The following is a 19550-nucleotide window of genomic DNA, read 5'->3' on the forward strand; positions in this document are numbered from 1 at the left end:
CTCTGTAATTTTACAGACCCTGTAGACAAAACACCAGAAGTATTTAATTTAACCTTGAGACTAAATTCTTTCTGTGATACTTTTTTTTCCATACCTGAAAAAGGCATTATTTAGATTCTCTGATCATTTGATCACATGCAAACCTCTTCAGTAATTTCTCTTCTATTTTCCCTCAGTTTTTCACTATCTTTCTCCTACCCACAGTTAAATCAGTGAAAATTTCCAGCTGTCTTCATCTAATGACTTTTTTTTTTTTTGTTCAGAGCTTTAGGATTTATTGTATTGTTCATTAAAGATAATAAAATGAAATACACTTCATCTTGATATAAAATCATGTGATAGTTTTTTGCAATTTTTTTTAATAGACTAAAGAAAATACGTAGAAATGTCAAGCTTCTGCTTACTGCCATGTCCATTAAAACAATGAATGACCACAATCACAGGAAAATCACTGTGCAAAATATACCTTCATCAGCTCATCTTAAAAAAACAAACATAAACAAACAAATAAAACTACCAAGCAAATAAAATCCTGAACAAACCTCAGTACCTCAATTTTTTTTTTTTTTTATCAAAAAGCACAGACATTTTCACATGACATTATGGTATTTTAATCTATCTAAAAAAGGGTTCTTTCATCAGTATAGAGTTGCTCCCTCATTGTTTTGAACTCTGTGCTGTCTGGAGGAAGAAGTAGTCAGAATTTTTCTAAATTTGTTCTGAGTGAGAAGCAAGTATTCATTCTGATGATTTCTGTAACAGTTTCAATACCTGGGGAACGAGAACTGGGATTAAGAGACTCATATTTGTTGAAATTAACTCACCCTAAAGGGATGCAAATATCTGAGTAAGAAGATTTGGTAGTGGGAAGGTGGATGAGAGAGCTTCCCAAGAACTTTTCAAACGTATTTTTTATGACTGTCTTCAAACACAGAAAGCAGATTTATGAAATTTTAGAGATGTATTTATTTTTCAGGTAGCCCCACAAATGTTTTTCTACTTAGCCAAATCTTTTATGCTTACTGAATTTGAAAAATTAGAAGATAATTGAAACACATATAGTTACTTTATGTGACATGAATTTCCATATTTGGGGAAATATTTGAATATTCTAGTATCATTCACAGATTTTTTAAATTCTAAATTTTACCATAGCAGGAAGTATTTCATCCTCTCCATCCACTGCAGTCTCAGTAGAGACAGACTCTTCCTGGCTTCCTCTTGGTGCTGTGTTTTCAATCCATCTCTATTTAAAACTGTTATTTCTATTTGCCTTTCCTTCCATATCAACACAATGCTGTGACAATACAGTTTAATGAGAATTCTTGTAGCCTCTTCGTAAGGTATAAACCAAGATTTTCTTCAAGTCAGTATTTCCAGATATTGAATGTTAACTATTCACTGCAAAGAAAACCTCACAAGCATTTTGATTTTGTCTTTTATTTGACATTCAATCAAAGGAAACACAAAACAAAATGAAAAGAATGATTGTATGGATCTTCCATGCCTGCTCATTTTGCAGATGTTCAACATTTTATTTATTTAACACTCATTATTTTAGAGTTGTGATTTTTATGACTCTTCAGGTAAAAATAAATATCTCCTAAGTTAAATTTAATGGAGTTGGATGGAGCTAAGAATGAAAGTTCAGATTATCCATCTAAAATCTGCTAAAATAAACCAGGTCCATCAGAAGGTGCAGATAAGGCACTGAGGTGAGCTGTGTGGTATCTTGAGATTAGAAACTAAATGAAGAACTGTCTTCTACAGGTTTCTTCAAACATGTTAAAAGAATTTGAAATTCCAGATGGAACTACAAAAAGCATTTCAGATCTGGCTGTGCCTTGAAGTCTCTGTATTTTTCATTCTCTTTCTGTTCTTGTTAGAGCATTTGAAAGCATGGGGAGCACTCACAACAGGATGCTGTCTGCTAATACTGCTGATAGCCATGAACACTGAATGTATTTGTAGAAGATTTCAGAGTTTTTCTCTGAATGGTACTGTACTTAATTATTACAAAAACAGCATTCTAAACAAATCCACTTCTTGTTATGCCAATCTGGGATCTATTCATTTTTCATGAGGTAAAAAGAAGAAAAACAGCCCCAATGAAACTTGCGTAGTGTCACGATAGCGCTTAAGCGTTCATGTTCCTTCTTGAATCTTGTCCAGAACTCTGATCTGATCATGATCATCCTCATGATCATGAGGATGGAAGATTTTCCCTTTAGTTTCACTGATTTATTTGAAAGATTAATGGACCACTATAGGGCCAGCACTATGTCTTCTAACAAACACTAAGATATTAATCAATCAGAAGAGGAGAGTGGTGTTTATCTGCTTATAAGAACATTTTGAAGCAAATATTCTCCATTACAGAAGTCATTTACTTTACAAAGTGGAATAAAATACTATTTATATTTAATAATCAATATACAGTCGAATAAAATCAGTGAGCCAAATACTGATGTCATTTTTTCTATATGAATGAAGAGTGGATACAATTAAGTTAATATAATAATCCAGGAAAATTGTTCTTTATGCATTTCAGAGGAAACATTTACTAGATTCTACCTTTAAATTTGTAAATCAGTTTCTTTTAGGCTTACCATGTCTGTCAGGCCTAAGTCTTTGCCTAATGCCTGCAGAAGTCACAATAGAAAGTAATGATGAGGATTTTTTGAGCTCATGAATAATTACAAACACTTAGCAGGATAAGAAGGTGAAGTGAAATCCACAGATTTCATTTGAGGCTGTTCATGCTAAGTTCCTTATGAACAACAGGAAAAAAAAAAAAGGCATAAACCTATAGATCCTTCTCTCTTGTTCTTTTTATTTAACTCAGCTAATTCAAAGTGAGGCTGTTAATTAACACCCAGAGTACAATCTTTAGTTACTGGATTAATTACAGAAGACTTGCTGTGGGTTTTAAATTCTCCTGGGATATTTTTAAATCTGGTGGGCAGTAATACTGCCATCTGTTTTGGGATCTGATTGTTAGTTCATACTGAAAGCATTAAAATCTTGAAAACTACATTTCCTACTATAAGCATTCATAAATAGGTGTTATTTTAAAAGTAAATCTGCTTATATTCTGTCCTTTGCACCTGAAACAATATTCAGTGCACCTCCCACACTCGTCAAGGGGAAACAGCTGGTCTGGGAAAGCAAAATGAACAACCTGCCTATCTAGATCACACCAAATTTTCAGACAGCTATGTGAAAGTTACAGTGGTAGATCGTCATGTTACAGAAACTTTCCACCAAATACAGTCTTTCAAATAAACATCTTTAAATAACACTGTTCTAAAAAAGTCATCAATTTGCATCTGATGCTGAAAAAAATCGATCAGAACTTGCTGTTGCTTTTCAGCTTAGAGTTCTGTATAGCCTGAGAGGCTCTTCTAAATTCATCTCTCTGTATAAATAAGACCTGATTTTATTGGGATTACTTTTGAAGACATACTTATCAAGAATTGCCCTGAGGGGAAAAAATACTGTAACATGGACTAATTGTAGGCTACTCAGTCCTCTCTTCTGAAAAAGATGTGTTTTCATTTCTTTTAAAAAACCTATTGGATGAGGTTGTTTTCCATCTGTATTGCTGGCAGGAATCAGACAGCCTTGCAGAGATCCGAATCATTTCCATGCAAATTTTCATGTAGCATTTAATTTTGCATTTTCAATCAATATAATTGTCAAGATCTGGCTGCTGGTATCTTTAAGTACAATTATTTCTCACCATATGCTTGTTGGTTTGGTATTGTTCATCTTTCTATTTCATTTCATGTATTTTTCAATGATCTCAATGCGCTCTTATTTTTTCTTCTTAGGACACATACCTGTATATAGATGTGCCATGATGGCATTGTTCCCTCCAAATTCAAATGGGACTTATGTGAAAAAACAATTAATAATTCTTTGTTATTTGTTTCAAAAAAGAAAATATTTTGAAGATCTTGTAAAAATTCTGAAGATAGACTGTGGTTTTTTGTAGTTTTTCCTCTTTATTACCTACTGTAGTGGTGCCTGTCAGTCTGGAAAGGAAACTGGTACTTTGCTGTCTCTAAAAAAGCTGATTTTTTTTTTTTTAAATAATAATGAGCAACCACGAGGAAAACTGTTCATCTTCCTATGGACTGTGCAAATCCAGACAATAGTCTGAAAGAGAATGACATGCAGGAATTACAATCTATGACTTAACATTTTTAGCTTGGATGGAAAATTTAGTATTTCCTGAGATATCAGAGATATCCCAAGGAATCAATTAAGGCTAAGAAAAATAATGAGAGAAAATCATAATATTATGTTCTGTAATCATACGGGTTTTTAAAGTCTGTTATTTAGAATAAGAAGTTTTTATGTGCAACAAGCAGGAAAAAAATACTCTGCATGTACTGATAAATAAGAGATGATCAATCATGAACTGCTCAGTGCTGTAGCAGGTACTTAATCGCTGTATTAGAGATTACACCCAATCTGGTGTTTCAGAATGAAATGTATCTTTTCTGTTGTATTACATTTCAGTACCACTAATGTGTACTTACATACGTTCCCACCCTCACCAGAGAAACATCTCTAAGGCTGTTACACCAACTGGTGCGCTCAGTGCCCACCATCACAACTGAGAGAACTGCTGGTAAAAACAATTTGACTGCACATGAAGAAAAGAGAAATGAATGTGTTCTTTTTCTCTCTTTACCTTCTCACTGTTTTGAGATTAATTTCAGGTCTGACCTTCAAAAGCTCAGATACCAAAAGCCTATTTATTTTAGATATTGTATGGGCTGAGTAGAAAAGTTGCTCTCAGTACATTTCCAATGAGGAGAGCTTTGCAGTTTCCCCAGTATAAAATGCTGGAATCTATCAGTTCCCATTGAATCTGGTCCTTCTCATCTTCTGGGTTAAATATCCACTGTTATTTCTCTGGGATGATTTCAGCTTGTGAAGGTATATGTGCCTGTCACATCAGCCCATCAACCCACAGCAGAACATGGTGATGAAGTACCATTGACTAGTATGTAAAGGTAAATACTGACCAACTAAATATTTACTCTTCACTGAATTTTCTTCTAAGCTGACAGGTAAAAGTTTTAAAAGTTAATAATTATGCAGCAAGAGTTAAGCTATCAGTATAACACAGTTAATTCAAACACTGCACAAGAATTCTTAGAGGCATTAGTTACACTTATATGTAAGTTGAATACTAGAGATATCTTCTCAGGAAGACAAGCTCTCCAACAAAACTCTGTCGATATTATTTCTTCCCTAAGACTATGAAGTTTAAAGGTGCATTTATAACATGCACTGGTCGCCTGTGTTCTATAAAAGACGGTTGAAATATCTTGTTCCTCTGTATGCATTGCTTCCATATCAGTCATTAACTACAGCACTGATTTTAAAAGATCCTAAAAATACTGCTTTACTTCACTGAAATAATTAAAAAATACCCACAGTGTTGCTAAAGCAATCATTTATCTGGTTTACAAACTTCTAAGCTCTTAACACAGCACACACACATCCCATTAAGGAAAACATACACTTACTGTATGCAGCTTCATCATGATATAGTCAGTTCTCTAAACAGAAGTGAACTCAGATATCCAAGCACTGATTTAATACCCAGTTTATTTTATTTAGCATGCTATCCTTCATTATTTTTAAAAGCTTTTTTACCTTGTATATTTGGTGATTTCCTTTTTACCCCTGATGGACACATCACTGATGGGCCAGATGGAGTAACAGGAACCAGAACTCAGATGTCTTGACTTTCAATGACTGTAGAGAAAATTCTAGTTCTGTTCTGAGGAGATTTTTTGAAAGAAACATTTTTTTAAAGAAGTACCTTGAATGTTAGGCTGGGGAATATTAGTCTCTTCCTATGAGTTTGTTTGTAAATCAATACATATCCATGACATGTTCTCTTTTATTTTTTTCCAACCAGTTCTACTAAATTGAAAAAACTGCATCTTTCCTCTTTTCATCATGCCTTCTCTCAGCCCATTTGTAACATGCCTGCTTTGTTGATCTTTTCTTATGACAATTTTCAGCTGTGATGTGCAGTAACATTACTAACATTTCCTCAGATTTTAATTTCTTGAGTTACTGCTCCCCTGTGTGAACGTATCCTTAGACACTTCGAGCTTTCTTTTGAGAGGCTGCTAGTGTTGGCATTTTATGGGATTAAATAGAAAATCAATAGGAATAACATCCCTTTAGCTAGCGTGTTTATTTTTATTTTCTGATTATATCTCTCCTTCTGAGATTTGCTCATGGCAGAAAATGTGAAGCTGTAAGATTGGTATCCCAGTTGTACTGTAAGGATTTTTCAGAGGTATATTATAAAATAATAAGGAAATCACTGGCATGCTCTTACATGGTCAAAGTAGTATCCCAGAGAGTTACTTTGGAACTCAACAACAAGGAGTCTATCTATGTGTAAGAAAATATACATATATTTATTTCAAAATTAGATGGAAATTAATCTTTTATAGGTTTTGAATATAAACCATTTTTTATAAATCTGGGAATGAAGAGAGGTGCCTAAAGACTGAAATAAGTCAATGTCACTCCAGACTTCAAAAAGGGCAGGAATGGATACCCAGGAAACTACAGGTCAGTCAGCCTCACTTCTGTCCCTGGGAAGGGGATGAAATAAATTTTCTGGATGTCATCAAGGGGTCACGAAGGCTGAGCCCTCAACGTACCACAATAATATGGTGGTAGAATACAAAATCCAAAATTTGGGCTTGCTCTTTTGTCTAGATAAATACTTTCCGTGCTATTATGAGTAATGACATCTTAAAAATAACTCTACTGAACCTAACAGTGTCTGTGCATAGTAATCAGGCGTAATAGTATATGTCCGAAATAGTAAGAGATTAGAATTATTGTGAAATGTATGGGGCTAAATTTATGGGGCAGAAACAGAAATTTAGAATTTCAGTCCTCAATGGAGTAAGCTATGTAGAAGTTATTCACCTTATGGATGTGTGCGGATCCCAAACATAGGAATTACTTAATTCTGCAGTTTTGAGAAGTCAGAAGGATTGTGAAACTGAAGTTGAGAAGTGAGAAATGGACTTGAGAGTTGCTACAGTGACTACTAATTCTTTACTGTATTGCAGAGAAACAAGCTTTTTCTTAGGGGTCAAGATTCCTTATTAATTGAATTGTGTGATTGGGAGTGTCTGAAGGTTTTTATGTTTTGACTTTTTTATCTCCATGTGCAGAATATATATTTTTCAATTTGTCAAGGCTCGAGTCCATTGAGTACCTTTCTTGCTTGCAGCTGCTTAGTACTACAGAAACCAAATAATTCAAAATAAATAATTTATTGGTTGCTTTATTTGTGCTGCACATAAAAAGCTCTCACACTGTTTATATTTATTCAATGAAAAATTCTACATGAGCTAGAGTTAGCCAGTGGGTTACTTACAAATTCAGTGCATTCATTATGTATGACCTTATACTCTAGCTGTTGTAATGGGTCACCTGAGTCACACTGTTCCACTTTTATTGTTTCATTTCCATGATTGGATGCCATAAACTGTATATGTTGCTTTTCCAAAAATGAGTTTTGTTTGGGGACTTGTTCTATTATCCATACTCAGTAAATTTTGCTACTCCAACTTCACTAGCGGGCAGCTGTACCTGTGTGAGGGACTTCACCAGGGAGTCAAGACTTATTAATTCAGGCAGAGAAATGCTCTAATAGCTAATCAGCTTTGAGCCTAAATCTAGTTCTCATCCTTCAGATAAAGCCCCATTGACACATGGCAAGCAAGGAATGACTTGAAAGTAATCAAATAAATATCATTAAGTCTACTCACATCTGACACAATGTGTGTCAGAATTGGCATTTTTATGATGACATCCTGCATAAAAGGCAGTGGACAGCACCACTGCTATAGTCAGAACCTGACTATACTGATAGGGTGTGCTTGGTATCATTTGCAAATATATCATAATTTGAATGAACACTGGGTTGAACTAAGAGGTTTATTTAAAGTTACAGATTCCGTTTTGGAAGTATTAGTCCAGTTCATTCGATATATATATATACCGAATTAAGCAGTGTCATACCTTCAATCACTTATATATATATACATATATATAAGTGATTGAAGGTATGACACTGCTTTCTGAATGCCAGTATGCTTAACTAAAAAGAATATTAAGGTTTAATTTCTTTTTCTCTCAGTGGGGAAACATCATAAAACTCCTAGATATAAGAAAAAAAAAATTGGAATAATTTGAATTAATTTCCTAAGGAAAAAAAAAAAAGTTTTTCTATGTAAGAAATAAGTGATATATTCTTTGCTTAAAATCCATTAAATATGTAGCCTGCTTTTTCACTCTTCATGTCAAATTTTGTCATCCTTCTTAATACTGAGTTCTTCTGTATCTTCTTACGTTTATCACTCAATCTGAAGTTACAGCAGACAACTGCTCTTTGATTTTGCTGAGACACTGACAAAAAAGCCACTCATTTCCAAACCTAACAACAGTGAATTTTGCTTCATGCAGCAACTCAGGCAGTTGGAATTTAAAATGATTACTGATGCTTAATAAAAGCAAATTCTAAAATCCAAATCTGTGAAAGGGCTGAAGCAAAATGAGCATGTAAGAGTTTATCTACTATTCATTTTAAATCAATATGTTGTTGAAACAGAAATATATCTGTGCTTCTGTAAGCTGTGTAACAGCTTGCAGACTGGGTGTACTACTTCAAGAAAGAATCTATGCTTCCTTTAGAAACTGTTTGCTGACCTGGAGCAAATCTCCTTTATAAACTGTATGTTGTCTTACTAGGCTGGACCCGAATTCAGGAGAACTAATATCTACTTTGATCTCTTCTACCAGCCTTCAGGTTTCATTCGAATTATTGAAAACAAGACAGACATGCACTTAGACTCCTTCCACTGACTATTCTTTTCATGCTGACATAGGCTACTGTGTTGAATCTGATTTTGGAGAGAATCAATATGATATTTTTATGACAGTAGATAATCTTCCCCTTCTGCCACTGCATCTCCATTTGTGAAAAGAGCAAAATGACAATGAACTCTCTTGTAAAGAGATTTGCTGTATAGGAATAAAGGGCATATCAAGAGTTCCATCAGTTGTTATTACTTTTTCCTTTTCTTTTTTCTTTTCTTTTCTTTTCTTTTCTTTTCTTTTCTTTTCTTTTCTTTTCTTTTCTTTTCTTTTCTTTTCTTTTCTTTTCTTTTCTTTTCTTTTCTTTTCTTTTCTTTTCTTTTCTTTTCTTTTCTTTTCTTTTCTTTTCTTTTCTTTTCTTTTCTTTTCTTTTCTTTTCTTTTCTTTTCTTTTCTTTTCTTCTTTTCTTTTTCTTTTTTTTCTTTTTTTTCTTCTTTTTTTTAAGAAATATATTTCTAGAAAAAAAATTCAAACTAGTGAACCATAGAAAAATCAAATATAACACTTAAACCCCTAGTCAAACTTAATCTTACCTCATTAGTCTTCATATAATCTATTATTTTCTTCTTTAACCTGATTGTACCATTTAGTTATTTAGTCTTCTTTTAAGCTTGTTTTTCCAGTTCTATAATCCCAAATTGTTTTCTCCAAATTCCTTTTTATGTTTAGTAATCTCATTTTTCACTATGCAGTCTGCGTTCTCTAAAATTCTTTCTTAGTAATGGCAAATCCTGGATGTGCTTCTCACAGACATCTGGTAACTAGGGGAAAGTTCTTAAGTGTTGTTACCATTTATGAATTAAGATTTTATTGTGTTTTGATTCATGAAGTTTTATTCCCCTTGGAATCAACAATAATATTCCCCATGGATAAAAGTTAATTCTCTAAATCTGTGTTAATATAGGATATACATCTCTATTTATCCTCCAGATTTCTATTTAAATAAAAAGTTTGTAATAACAGCGTCCTTTGAAAATGAAACTTTTTTCTAATTATGAGTTACTCCTCAGAATTTTTTGAAGAAGGCAACAGCACTGGCATTGTTCTGCATAGCTGTAATTTCTGCAAGCAGAAATCCAATATTTGCCTTGAAATGAGTTTAAATGAATGATACTGCACTGACTTTAAAAGATGTACAGTGAGCAGTAGTTCTCAGAACAGATGAAGAGAATTAGTGAATAAATGTCTCACAGGAGAGATTATTTAGCCAATCTAAAGACATACAGAATAGAATGTATTTGATGAATTAATTTCATTTCAGTTTTAAATAGATTTTATAGATAGAAATAGGTAACAAATTAACAAATTTTTTAGTTCTTTCTGAAGACAAGCATGAAGGATGCATCTTTCCAATAATTCCTACATAATTCAGTCCTTAATGTATTCAGTGATGAACATGGGAGGTAAATAGTCTTCTAAATCAAAATATAAATTTTTATTATGTACGTCTTTTAATATGTCACATATGCTTCAATGACATCGTGCACATTTGGTTTTCCATGAGATTTGAAACATCAGTGGAAGTCATCTTCCTGAACAATGTGATAACTGAGCTAAATAAATAATAGCATGATGTAAAGATTAATACCAAAATAAAGTAGTGAATCATATACTGATTATAATTGCCTGTATGTATGAAGACATTGACTAGTTAATGCATAATTTGATATCTAATGTTCTGTTTTGGGAAGTGTCTCTGAATCTTATTTAGCCTCAATAAAAGAGCTGCTGCAAAGAACTAAGGCAACTCAGAACCAATGGACAGACAATAGTTTCAGCAGAGCAGGTACAGCAGAAGCATTATTTCATGCCTTCAAATGTCTTATGATGCATTTTCTTTTTAGCATCTTTCCTGAAATATTTATTTGCTGTTATGTTTCTCCAGAGAACAGAGTAGGGTAAACTCCAAGAATAACCAGTCTTTTGTTTGAAAAATATGTTTTTCTTTTTTCTCACTTCTCCTGTCTATAATGGCCTTGTGGCCTTTATCCTCTCAGTATTCTTCCTCATAAATGATGTAAATACAATACTATATTTACACTAAGTACAGCCAGATACAGACTGGGGGAGGGTGGGGGTGTGGGAGGAGGTGGTTCTCTTGTTACTCATCAGTTCAAATTGGGTTTCCCAACAGCAGCAGGTTAGTGCATGCTGCTCGCTTACTGCTGTCATTTAACTGTTCATCTGTCATGTGTGACAAAGACAGAACCAAAACTAAATCAGATTGTTATTCAAGAATATTTACTTTTGCACTGTTATCCTCCTTTATGGTGCCTCTTATTCCAAAGAAAACAAATACATTAATAAATAAAGCAGAAACCGGGCATGTAGGTATAAGGTATAAATTAATAAATGCTTGTGAAAACAAATTTAGTGGTGCTGTGTCCTTTGGAAGGATCTGATTTTATTAGACCATAGAAGTTATAATGCATAAAAGGCATCCTGAAAAATATATTTATTACATTGGTTTTATGAGGTCTAAATTGTTTAAGAGACAAATGGTGAAAGCTGTATCATTCATGAACAGGAGAATGCTGTCCGGTCCAAAAGTTTATACTTCACAAAGCTATGATACAGACTGACTTGTTTGGCTGTTTTTACACAAGAAAAGACCCTGAGAAAATTGATGAGAAGGTTCCAAGAGAGCTGAAAAAACCTATGAAATATAAAGGTGCATTGATGCTTGCCTGCTCTTTACCTGGTGTTAAGACTGTATGGTGAATCTGTTTCATTAGCATTAAACTCCTTTGTGCATTTCAAGAGCAAATTAGATACAAGGAAGATAAACTTAACATACATTGCCCTTATTTGTTAGAGTTGAAATCCACAAACAATTCCACTGTGATACATTTTTAAAGACCTATATAAACACATTTTTGAGTGCTTTTTACCTCTGAATTCACAGAAATACTTTATCAGCACTTTCTGGTCATGCATAAAACATTGACATGAAAACACAGCAGGATGCTCACTTCTTCCTGCCAAGAAGCACCTTTGTACCGCAAGGGATAAAAAACAACAACCAACCAACAAAAAAATGTGTTTTATTTTTATTTTTTTTCCTGGTTGTTGCCCATGTTGCCCATCCCATTCATTTCTGTAAAGGATGTGTTGCTCTATTAGATAGATAGATAGATAGATAGATAGATAGATAGATAGATAGATAGATAGATAGATAGATAGATAGACAGACAGATAGATAGATAGATGCAATATGAGGTACTGCTGGGCTGGGAATAGTTGAAAATTGGAACCCTTATGTGAATGAGAAGTAAGAATCCTCTGTAGCTCTGGAGAAGGGTTATTATTCATTGTAAGTGTAACAGTAGATAGTTCAAGTTGAATAGTAAATATCTAACATGTAAAAAGAGAAAAGCTGCTTCTACAGGAAATGTTACTCTGAATTATGGAGGTTTATGCTGATTTTACAAGACCATTAAGAATTTAGTAGAGAAACTAAATATTTTCATGAACATTTATCTTGAGTTTTTTCCATAGATTTTGTATCTGGATATGCTGTCTAAAATTTTTAATTCTGAATTTGCCCTAATTAAGTAGCTGAAAAGAGTAAAAGTTGAAAAGGTTGAGAGGTTTGTTGTCTTTTACTAACACCCAAATAACTGAATTTCAATAACAAAATTTCACGACGTAGAGAATTTACCAGTTTTGAATAAGATCAGAATAACTAACACTGACAATATGAATAACTTCAAACTTGTACAACTTATCCATTCACATTGGCAAATACAGTAAGCACGCATGCTGTTTTAAAAATATTTTTCGTTAATTTTTGCATTGTATTTAGTTCCTTTTTGCATTGCTTTTCTGAGGTTGTTTTTTTGTTTGTTTGGGGTTTTTGTTGTTGTTGTTTAAAATTGCTAAAAATGTTAGACTAGAATGCTGATTAAAGCCTGGTTTCTTTAGGTTCAGGTTTCCATATTAGGATTACAATCTGAAGAAATATTAATCTGAGCAATTTGTTTTACTGTTGAGTTTCTGTATCATCACATCTAGTTGAGCTTTTCATCCTTTTCTACATGGCATTCCAAGTTTTCTTCAGCATAACAATTCCTGCAGAACTGTAAATCATTGCAAATATTTGATAGTCTTGAGTGAATAGTAGTAGATAATTGCGAAGTGTTTGTTTATTAGTTCTTATTATGCCTTCTCCTCAAAGAGGCAGAATGCCAAATCTGAAGGTCATATGATCAAACATCTCAATGTTTGTTCTCCTGACATAAGAAAATCTTCATTCTTTATTGCTGACCTCTGAAAGATAACTCATCTTTAGGTAACAAGTATACATCATATTGTATACCTTGGCTAGAAACATTTCCTTTGTATATGTTTTGCTCTTTCCTGGCTGCAAGGATTTGAATTTTATATTTTAAAGCTTTGTGAACTAGAATTATATAGGACTTCTTTGTTGCTGCATTTCTTGGCACTTGGGAAAATGCATTGAGAGGTTAGGACTGTGTATCCTATGGGACTGAACTTACTGAAGAACAGCAAGTCACTATTAGAAAATGTCTGCTGGTCCCTGAGGATCTTTTTCTATTACCTACCTCTAAATGAATGACTAACATAATGGATTAGTCTTTTCACCCTTGATACATGACTAGAAGACTTTATGAACTAGCAGGAACATATTTTGATTTCACTGGTGTCCTTCCCTGTCACTAATGCTGAATTTCCTAATGTTTTTTGGTACTCAAAAGAATCCAGTTCTCTGAATTGTTAGCGGGTAACACTGTTCTGATTCCCTTTTTGCTTAACCTCCATATGTCCCCTGCATAATTCTACCTTTTTCCAGCATCAAATCTGTGACAAGATCAAAAATGCATCTAGTCAGATAGCAAAGGTGTTCTCAAATCAGAAGTGCAACTAGAATTTTAACAAGAAAATTCAAGGCAAAAATTCTGAACATGTTTATGCATAAATGAAGATAACTTTATCAGCTTGTCTTAAGGTTTACCATAAACTTGGATGTATTGATTTTTGTGAGACTACTTAATATTGCCTTTCAAAAACTTACCATACAAGCAGTGCGCGTGGAGAATATCTTTCAGAGAGCCATTGTTAGGAGATACAAGCTGCAAGGATTTCTGAGTATATCCAACAGTCTTTTTATTTATATGTTATGTTTATAGCTGTCAAGTAAAGGTTTGGATTTTAATTTAAGTATGTTCAATTAAATAAATAAAATAAAATAGTTATATTTAAAATTATACTGTTTTGAACTCAGTATTGACCTTTGATAAGATTTGCATGGTACAAACTGATAGTTTGAGATACGTTGGGGTAGCTAAGTGCACTGATCTCCTCTGTGTTGTCTGTAGTGCAGGTTAGAGTAATACTGTCTTATTTAGAACATTGTTAGTGTGTTCTCATTAGTCAGTTCTGAGTTAACGCTTTCTAGATTCCATATATAGAGCCAAAACTGGTGTCATTGCTGTATCAGCACTGTATCCTGTGAGCATCTTGACCACCTGCAGAGTGGTCAGCTAGCCACAGTAGGTTGCCTTGTTGCTAGCTCCAATTAGCACCTGGTTTGAAAGGGTAAACCAGCATTGTAAGTATTATGGATGAATAGCTGTTTCTGTTTCTTTTCTGAGAGATCAAACTGATGATGGTATTAATTAGTCTATCTCATTACTTATTTCTCAAAGTGGAGGAAAACACCAGGTTTGTAATGAAGTCATCACTACCCTTTTTGTCACTGCAGTGTTTCTGGCAGGAGTAAATAGACAATAATGAACATGTCTTCACAAACAAGAGTCTTCTTCAGTAACTGCATTAGAACAGTGGACTGTGCACTGCATTACTTTTTCCATCATTAAGATTTACAGTTTTTTAATGAAAAACTCAATTATAATGATTTGAAAATTACTTACTGCAAAAATAAGTCTACTTTTATAAGAAAATAAATGCTACTGGGACATTCAATATTGAACGGTTTCCATGAGAATTCCCTACTTTTTAATTAATTAGTATGTAAACTGTGATAAAACCCATTAAAAGCCACAACATATGCTGCAGAACTGTCTTTCAAAGCCTCTAGATAAAGTCTGAGGAGAAATAAATCAGAGGTTAGCTGAAAAGTGTGTTCTAGTCATTGAACAAACACTCTGCAATTAGAGGTTCAGATGTTGACTTTAGAAAGACAACAAACAGGTGATTTGACATTCAGACTGTACAACAGAAACAAACACAGATGCTGTCTTTAGAAACAAGACAAATCATAGTCTGATAGTTGCAGGGGAACATCACAGTGTTCTATGTTATTGCTCAGCAGAGATAAGCAAACTGTGAACTAAATAAATTGCAAGCAGTGTAAGTTACGCTTCACAAAGAGGGAACAAAGAGAAGATCAAAAGGTAAGGGAGTCTGAAAGATTAAAACAACGGAAATTGTTCTCTTTCTTTTCACAGTATCAGCTTTGCTTCATGCAGCACTGAGCAAGATCTGGGCAGTGCTTTCTGGAGAGAGTGTCTCTCTTGGGACTGTACTCTCTTTATCAAATGCTGGAGGTTCTTTAAAATGATTACACAAAAACTAGCAGGAATCTTATATGAACTCATACATTCCAACAGCATATCTCATTTTTTTTTCCAAATAATCTCCCTCTATCCTTGGAAAGTGTTGTTGACCACGGTGAAATTCCTTCTTCAGGAACAGGGCTTGAGAATAAAAATATAAAAAAATATCTTTCAGTCCTTTTATTTTGTTATTTTAAGATACTTTAAATGTAATTTTGGTTTTATTATCATTCATTTTATTGCAGTCTGGCAGATGCTATGGTAGGCAAATGTCCCATGTACTAAAATAAATAGCTGTGTAACTGAATCTCCTTGCTAGCTGAGTACCTGCTTATGACTTCTAGACTCATAACTCTGTGCTCAGAAGAGAGCGGGGACATACAACTGTCACACAGTGTTTTTACTGAACAGCATAACTGCTTCTATAATAGCAAATTGTTGGCTTTTGTTTCAAACTGTGAGATATGTTAGATTGGAATTTTCTGGTTGAGTACTTGGGTCTTAGAGAAGCAGGCTTTCCAGAGGGTAAGCACTGCTCATGAAAACCTTACCTTGTCAAGAACCTGCCATGTCTATATATTTTTATTAGAAAAAATAAGTCTTCTTGTGTATATCCCAACACTAGGCAATACTGGTAAGATATTGAGAATCGTAATAAACTGCATCCAGTTTAAGTAGAAAAACACTACAGAAAGCAGCAAATGCAAATATTTTTTGCAAGTCACTGTGTCTCCTTTCAGTCTGTTTTCTGTAGATACATAGAAGAAATGACAGTAGAGAAGTTTGTGCTAGAGGACAGGAACTTTCATAAAGTAACTTTGATTATATAAAAGATAACAGGTTAGATAAAAGATTACTCACTAAGGATCACAAGGTTGGAGCATGGTGTTTCTTGGAATCAGCACACAATCATGTGTCTGCAAACATAGGTATCGTTAAATTCAGTATGAAAGGTTGAGGAGAAAGACTTTTCCACACACCAGGAATCTCAGCTTCAAGATTAAGGCATTTCTTTAAGGGCTTTATCTTCTGACTTTCTATCTAGACACTGTAGACCATGTTTGACTGAAATGGTACAGGCAGCTATGTGACTTGACAAAATAATGGGATCACCAAGCTACTTCAGAGCTTTGTCCCATCAGACCATTGCAACCAGTGAAGTGGATCAAGTGGATACATAAGTCATTAGCACTAATGGAGTGATTTTATTTGTACTAGAACAAATCCCTCCTTGCATGTCCTTTGACTGACACTAAATATCTGGGTAACCTTATGGGTTAAAACAGTTTTTAGCCCTTAAAAATCACATCTATCTCTTCTTTTCTCATGTTCTTGTTTCTTATGATAAATTCTGCCTTGTAGAGCCAAGAAAAAGATTATTGTTTATAAACTCTTTTAAGTTCTTGTGAGTGGGGAATACACTTGCAAAGACAGTCTGAGAGATTTTATTTTCATTTTCCAGAAATAAGCATGGTCTGGCACTCAAGACAGAATTCTATGCATTTCTGAAGCAAGTAGCAAATTGGACCTCAACTGAATGACAAGCAGGTGGCAGAAGGACACCCACTCTGAATCCAAAATGATTCGGGAAGGGTGACCAACACTGTTTTTATTTACAGTTCTTTTCAAATTTTGCAGTCACCCACAAACTTCTGGAATGAATTTTCCATGATTCTTTTAAAGGTTGTGACTATATTGAAACTCTGAAATCCCAAAAACGTTCTTGGTGAAAGCCTTCTCTGGATCATGATTCCTCTGACAATGGAGATATAGAAACATCTAATAGGAGGGTAGACAGAAGATGGAGTAAGAGTTTTCTCAAAGGACAGGCAGGGAAAGCAAGTAAGATAATAGATGTGTTGGAAAATTACAAATTGCAAGCAGATGTAAGAAGAGACTTTCTTACCATAACAGTAAAATGAGGAACATTTTTGAGGGCCGACAAAAGCTGTGAAATCTTCATCCTAGGATCTGTCATAGCTTGTCTGAATGTGGTCCTGAAAAGCTTCCTCAAGCAGGAGATGGGACTAAGGATCATCATAATCCCCTATTTCAATTCAAGTAGACACTCTGGGCCATATCCTGAAGTTAATCTGAATATGTTTTTGAGTTTAGGGAGTAATGAAGAGGGAAGCAGTATTGGCAGTGACATAAAACTTCTTTCTCTTGGTCCTGAATTCCAGGCTTTGATGTAAAATATTTATGGGGATTTGGCATGCAATGAAACAGATCCCAGTGATTAAATCCTAAATGCCTTGACATCTGAAATCATAGAAGATGTACCAATTTTCTCCAGACACCAAGAAGAATACAGGGATTTGAGTAATATATGTATCTCCTTTGAGTTTTGTTGGTTTTCTAGAAGGTCAGCCATGTCATCTTCATTTCAGACTCTGCTACTGATACGGGCTACTATGGGTAGCAGGCAAAGAATATCTCAGTCCTACCATGCTCAACAGTTCTGCTAAAATGTACAGACAAAAAAAAAAAAAAAACCATGAAAATCAATTTCAGAGTGCAGTAATCAGTGTATGTGAGCAGTGAAAAGTGTTTTTGCTTTTCTGGAAGTCCTGCTCAGAATACCTTCCAACAGTCAGAGTTCTGGACTGTTAGGTCATCCCATACTTTCACTCTTTTCACTCTAGAGAGATGATGCTTGCCATTCACTGAGTCACATCCTAAGAATCACCTGTACACCTTCCAGATGAAAGTCCACGATATTAATCATTTAAAAGAATTGTAGGTCTATGAATATTTAGAGCCCGATCCTCTTTCTATTGGAAAATTTTGGTCCTTGAAACAGAGATGGTTTCCGAAGGACCATGGCTTATGATATCCAGAATTTACTGTGCAAAGGCAGATTCTCAGTCCTGGTCCTGAATTGGTGTATGCTCAGGGCACACTGCTCTCACTGGCTATTGTTCTGTCTGGAACTATTTCTCTTCGGAGTATTCCCTGGGTAACATCTCACTTCTCTCAGGGGATAGTGATGTGGGTGACTTTTTAAAATGATTTTTCCTATGTGGGATGTCTCTGATGCACAAAAGTATTCTCCAGAGGTTAATATGAGGCAATGTCAGAGATAAGGAAATGTAAAGTTTTGGGGGTTTTTTTTGTATCTAGAAACCAAGATAATAATTGAACTGTGTTTATTTCTGAGAAAAATAGTGGGTAGTTTCCATGCTGATTTTTATGTTGGTTAATGTTTTTATATATATATTGTATCTATAAAAATACATAAATACTCCCTCTTTCTGCCATGATATCTTTTAGGTTTATCTTCCAGTGCTTTATTTTATTTTATTTTTATTTTCTTTTTTGTGGCATTGTTAAGAATAGATACTTTATTCTGTAATATTATCAACTTTTGGAGACAAAGCCTCCTTTTTATCACAGGCTTTATTGGCCTAACTCCATTACAAATGCATTGTGGAATAAGTTTCCCTTCAAGAAGGACATGTGCATATCTGTGCAAATACATTGGAAAATGACATTAATCAGATGAAATAATAAATAAATAAATAAATGATTCTAGCCTTAGTCTGGATCAGGCTGCATTGGAAATCATTCAGACTGAAGTCTTGAGTTTGCGTGAATGCAGTGCACTGTGTGAATCTGTTTCAATATCCATCATTTAAGACATCAGCATAAATTTAATTTCTCTTACGGTTTTCTTTTTTATGTAGTGACCAGTTCATAGAGTGATTTTAGAAAGCAGGACTGCTGATGAATGCACATCTTTAAAGCCTCCAGCCAGTGTCAAACATTTGAAGAACTAGAGCTAGTCTTTTTAATCACAAGGATAACTTCTAAGATTGATATTCCTTATTTGGCACAGTGTAATCCACACATGCAGTCAGAAGAATGTTTAATTCTTAAAATCAGTGGTTTCTTCTTTGCATTTAAGTATGTTAGTGATGTTGATTAGATGTCAAAGCTTGGACAGTTTGATCTCTAATACTCTGAATGTGGAAACATCTCAAGGAGAGAGTGGCATTTCAGCTTATTTCATTATTTAGACAGAGAAAGCAGAAGAGAAATCTTCTGAAAATAAATTTTATAACATTCTGA

This window comes from Cyrtonyx montezumae, unplaced genomic scaffold (assembly GCF_038088225.1).
Source record: "Cyrtonyx montezumae isolate F1298 unplaced genomic scaffold, pur_monq_1.0 scaffold_18, whole genome shotgun sequence".
In the NCBI taxonomy this organism is placed as follows: Eukaryota; Metazoa; Chordata; class Aves; order Galliformes; family Odontophoridae; genus Cyrtonyx; species Cyrtonyx montezumae.